The sequence below is a fragment of the Vombatus ursinus genome, unplaced genomic scaffold (genome assembly GCF_900497805.2).
Source record: "Vombatus ursinus unplaced genomic scaffold, bare-nosed wombat genome assembly UNPS02005659.1, whole genome shotgun sequence".
NCBI lineage: Eukaryota > Metazoa > Chordata > Mammalia > Diprotodontia > Vombatidae > Vombatus > Vombatus ursinus.
In genome coordinates, this window is record NW_020945437.1 from 15,800,942 (window position 1) to 15,807,112 (window position 6,171).

The 6,171-nt window shown below is 37.8% G+C and overlaps 1 pseudogene; it reads left to right on the top strand.

Annotated features, from left to right (window-relative positions):
* Nucleotides 1–454: 454 nt before the first annotated feature.
* The window catches only part of LOC114032699, a 23,675-nt pseudogene continuing 17,958 nt past the window's right edge, over nucleotides 455–6,171 (top strand).

Below are 6,171 nucleotides of genomic sequence, written 5' to 3' on the forward strand. Positions count from 1 at the left end.
GATGACAAAAGATGGAACTAGTTAACACTAGAAGAGCTATAAAATGACAGGAACATGAACACACACACACACACACACACACACACACACACACACATTACTGAAGCTGTGAATTAATCCAAGAGTTCTGTATTTTAATTTGGAGTTCTACAAGAAAATTGCCTAAATGGTCATGACCCAACAAACTGAAAACATGTATCTCAAGGAAGTCAAAGACAGAAATAAAATTTAATAAAAATGAAAATATTCATAATGGTACTCTTTGTGGTAAAAAAAAAAAAACACATGCCCATTGGTAGCAGAATTGCTTTAGAAATTATGGCATATGGGCAGTTGGCTCCATGTGAGTGGGAGTGTAAGAGCCCCAGTGACTTTCAGCCTACAGCTCATACAGCTCTCATGCCCCAAAGCCACCCACCACCATCTCAGGAGAAATGGCAGGACCACATCAAACATGGAAAAACACCTATTTAACCTTAAGTTTGCTACAAAAGAGTTTAATAGGGATGCCAAAAAAAATGTGATAAGGAAGAAAAAGTTGAAAAGACCAATATTAAAAAGGCCATTCAAAGTTGCACAAATACATGCTAAAAATGAAATCTGCAAGAAAAACTGAGCAATTAATTTCTTGAGAATGAGTGCTTGGGTAGATGCTATAGCAGCTAGAGTTCAGACAGCTGTGACAATGGGCAGGGCGACTCAATCAGTGGCAGGTGTAGTTAAATCTATGGATGCTACATTGAGGAGCAGGATTCTTGAGAAGATATCTGCCTCAATGGACAAATTTGAACAGCAATTTGAAACATTAGGCAAACACAACAAATGGAAGACACTATGGGCAGCACAACACTAACAACTCCACAAAAACAAGTAGATATGCTCCTTCAAGAAATGGCAGCTGAAGCAGGCCTTGATCTCAACATAGAGCTCCCACAGGATCAGACTGGTTCTGTTGCCACAAGCATTGCTTCGACAGAACAGGACGAACCATCACAGAGACTTACCCACCTCTGTGATCAAGTGTTAACACAAAGAATGCAATTAAAGCTGCTATTCACCACACTTACTTCTGAAACCTCCTGTGTATCTGTGTGTATGTATGTGTCTGTGGGCTCTGTGTGTGTGTGTGTGTGTGTGTGTACACCTATAATATATATATATATATATATACACATATATGTGTGTGTATGTATATTTATATACATGGAATGTTCAAATACTCTTGGTAGAATAAGATGCTTTGGGCTTGCATTTCTTTATAAACATGATGAGAAGTTCAAGGAGCCTTGCACTGTTACTGGCCTTTGTAATTCTGAACAGTATAGATTGAAATGTGAAGGATATCTTCTACAAGTGCCTTAGGTTGAAACTACAGTGTAATTCATTCTGTTTGAAATATCTTCATCAAATATTGAGTCAAAATTCTAGCACCACAATAGTTCATACCCCATTTAGAATCATTAGTTATTAAGTTGAAACATTTTAAATCTCATGTTCTTTCATCTCTGTAGAACTGAGATGATATTAAAAAAAAAAAAAAAGCAGGAATGGAATAGGGCAGATGACTCTGTCTCATTTGCTCACGTAGCCCAATACACATCATTCCCCAATTTGGGATGAGCGGTACTATGTGCGTGCTGGTCTGCTTTTCGTCTGTTTTCATAGTTTAAGCTTAGATTACCATTGGCATTTTCACACCATATTCTGACTTGTAGTATGTGTGTGTATATGTGTATGTGTATGTGTTCTCTAAAATCTTCATGAGATGATCATCTTCACCCATAATTACCTGGGAAAAAGTGACACATTACTTCATTTGCAGAAAAGATTAAGAGTCATTCACATTTGCTGTTTGCAAGATCTGCTGGTTAACTCACAGTCATATTTGGACTTCCATGCTTCTCTCTCCAATAAAATGATAAAATTGAGAAATTGTCCTGTCAGATTTTTATTAGCCAATATTTTTATGTTAATTTACATGGAAGTCTTACCATGCACATTTGCAGGGACTATTATTGATTCATTTGGGAAAAACCCTGACCTATTGTTTTGTTTTAAACAAGAATTTCAAGGACAAAGAAATCAGTAGTGCTATCCTTAAAACTAATTGCATTTGTCCAGTATGTCTTATAGCAGTACCTCATTACTCATCGGGAATCTTATGTGGATCAGGAGATTTAAAGTTTGGCCATACAAACAACATAAGCACTTGTCTGGTCAAGTGAAAGTTAAAATAGTTTGGGGGTATTTTGGGTAGGAGTGGAAGGGGACTGAATCACTGAATTTTGTTGCCCAAGTGTCCATCCAGACTTTTAAAATGGCCACTTTAGTTTATTAAAATGTGCCATTTTAACAGGTAGCTATGATGTTTTAATTTAGTAGTCACAAAATGGTGATTAAACTGTGAGTTACTAGTGCATTGTAGCAAGTATACAAATGGAGACTGAATGAGTACAGTGATTTGGGGGGGGGGTGTTTATCCTCATAAGATTTCCTCATAAAAGAATTCCATTACTGTTTTTTTTTGTTTGTTTTGTTTTGTTTTTTCCAAATAAGAAAGTTTTATTGAGGAATGATTCTCCCTGTTGTAAGTCACAAAGGCATTGGAAGTACAATTACAAGAGACTTTTGCCAGACCTTTCTTAGCCAAGTGTTACCCATTCATCCGAAATATTTTCCACCGTGAATGAGTGTGTTTGAATGAAAAATATATGAACAAGAAATGCAATAAGAAATAACTATGTTGTTCGCCAAGCACTAAGCCCCATGTATACAAGTTTCTTGTATGTGACTAGGGTGTTTCTGTCTTCACGTGGACAATGTGCATTTTGTTAAATGAGTGATGTTTTTTTCCTCTGTATGAAAGTAGTTGGTATGTTTGTTTCTACTGAAATATTCTAGGGAGCCAGAGAAGAAAATTATCACAGACCAAAATGCCTATGAAATATTAACTCTCCTTAGTTCCAATTATTGGCATATGTAACTTGTTCTTTTGACTTGGATACAATTATAATTAAAAATCCATTAACTTGTGAAAAAAATTATGGTATATGGATGTAAAGGCATAGCATTATGTAGCAAGAAATGGAAAATATGATGAATTCATATTCAAATATGGAAAGATATACATGAACTGGTGTAGTATAAAAAGAGCAGAACTAAGATGATAAGAATATCAACTACTTAGGAAAGGACTTCCTATTCCATAAGACCTATTTGGAAAACTGGAAAGTATTTTGGGGGGAAAATATGTTTAGTTCACATATGTTTTAAAAGAAACATAAACTATGCTTGGATTTCATTTACACTAATCCAGATATTGCTTTATATGAGTTATTTCATATCCACGAAATTCTTTTATTCCATGCCTCCCCTTCTAAGGAATAAGATACTGCATTTCACATATAAAATATGAGTCCCTGTCAGGACTTCTATCATATTGGAAATCAACAGAGTCAAATGGGAATCAAAATTCAGTCTTAAGCTGAAGGAGTAGCAGTTTAATTTCTTAGTCATTTAAGAGGATAACCTCCTATTCTTTGCCTAACAAGGCTACAACTGGAATATCATGTTTAGTTCTGGGAACCATTAAGAAAGACATTGACAAGTGGGAGTCCATCCAGGGTGTCCAGGACAGTGATAGGACTGGTAAGTATGCTATAGAAGGAACCACTCAGTTCTTCAGTCTGATCACCTCCCATGATCTCCTCCTTCACCCTGCCTCAGCCACATACAAAGATTGTCATACTCTTGATCTTGCCATCATCTCCAAATGCACCACCTCCATATTCAAGAACTCTGAAAGCTCTTTATATGACCATCATTTCTTGGTTTTCCACTTTTCCCTCTGCCTCTACTTGTCAAACCCTACTCTTTGTCTACACCATGACCTTCAATGTCTTCACACGTCACTTCTTTCCCAGGTCATTGCCCCTGCACTAGTCATTCTCACCACTTTTCCCCATCTTGACCCCTTGCTGAACCAGTTCAATTCTGCACTGTCCTCTTCTCCTGAGTCCCTTGCCAAGCTTCAGCTGTAGATCACTCTCACCATTTGTCATCTTTGCTTCTATCCATGTGTTGCTGAATGAAAGTGAAGAAAATCATACAACCATTCTGATTGGCCCCACTACAAATTTATGTTACACAACTTCAACTGGACTCTCACCACTGCTAGGCAATCCTTCTATAACTCCCCTACCAACTCTCTATCTCAGCCTCTACAATGGCTCTTCTACATCTTTTCATCGTTCCTTAAACCTCTCATGGCTCTTTTTTCCTATTGCCCTCTCAGCTGAGAACATTGTCTCATATTTTACAGAAAAAAAAATTGAGGCCATTCACCATATGCTCCTTCTTCTCCCCTCTTCCTCATATCCTACCAATCAGATGCCTTTTGCCACTATCGCCTTCTTCACCCTGTCTAAAATGGGCAGATGGACTTACTCCTTAGGAAGGCTAACTCCTCTGTCTGTTCAAGAAATCTCATTTCATCCCAACATCTCCAACAGATCACCTCCACTGTCATTCCCATTTTATCACTTTATCATTTATTCTCTATATCTCCCTTCTATTGGCTCATTCCTTTCTACTTACAAACATGCTTATCTCCCCATCTAAAAAAAATTTTCACTTGATCTTTCCATTATCCTATATTTGATGACCCTGCCATTAACCTATATTTCTTCTGCCTTTGTGGCTAATATCTTCAAAAAGTCTATCTACAATATATGCCTCCATTTTCTCTCTTCTCATGCTCTTCTTGACCCCTTATAATTCAACTTCCAGCCTTATCATCCCATTGAAACTGCACTCTCTAAAGTTATCAGTGATCTCTTAATTGTCAGATTCAATGGCTTTTTCTTAATTTTCATTCTTCTTGACCTCTCTGGAGCCTTTTACACTATTGATCTCCCTTTTCTCCTTTACATTCTCTTCTTTCTAAGAACTGCTGTCTCTTGGTTCTCCTCTTTTCTCTCAGACTGCTCATTCTCAGTTTCCTATGCTAGATCCTTCTCCAGATCATGTCCTCTAACTTTAAGTTAGAGGTTAGAGTTAGGTTAGAGGTTAGGTTTAGATTAGAGTTCTGTCCTGAACCCTCTTTTTTCTCCCTCTGTACCATTTCACTGGGAAGGTCATCAGCTCCATGGATTTGATTACTAACTCTATGCTGATGACTCTGGAATCTATCTATTCTGCCCCAACTTCTCTGCTGACCTCCAATCCCTCATCTCCAATTGCCTATTATACATCTTAAACTGGATATCCAGTAAAGATCTTAAACTCAACATGAATAAAACAGAATTCATTATCTTTTCCCCAAACCCTGTTCTGTCCTACCTTCTTATTATTGTAGAGGGCAACACCATCCTCCCAGTCTCTCAGGATCACAACCTAGGTATCATCCTCCATTCCTCACCATCTATCAACCTCCCCACTATGTCCAATCTGGTGCCAAGGCCTTTTACCTTTGCAACTTCTCTCAAATATACCCCCCCTTCTCTTTTCTGACATTTCTGTCACTCTGGTATAGGCTCTTATCATCTCACACCTAGACTATTAAAATAGCCTGCTTATAGGGCTGCCTGCCTCAAGTCCGTCCTGCCTCTAATCCTTCCTCCACTCAGCCAACAAAATGATTTTCCCAAAGCTCAGGTCTGACCATTTCACCCTCCCACTCTACTCAATAAACTCCAGTGGTTCCCTATCACTTCCAGAATCAAATATGAAATCCTTTGCTTGGCATTCAAAACCATCATAACCCTCTCCTAGCTTTCCAGTCTCCTTATACCTTATTTGCCATCATATACTTTTCCATCTGGTGACACTGGCTTCCTCAATGTTCCCCAACAAGGCATTCCATCTTTGGGCTCCAGGTATTATCTTGTGATTGTCCTCTATGCCTAGAATGCTCCCTGTCCTCATCTCTGCCTACTGACTTCCCTGACTGCTTTCAACACCCAATTAAAATCTTGTGTTCTACAGGAAGTCTTTCTCATACCCTTATAATTCTAGTGCCTTCCTTTTCTTGACTATTTCCTCTTTATCCTGTATATAGCTTGTTTGAGTATATATATATATACTCACACACACACATACATACATATATGTATATATGTATGTATGTGTGTGTGTGTCTGTGTATATATATATATATATATATATATATAT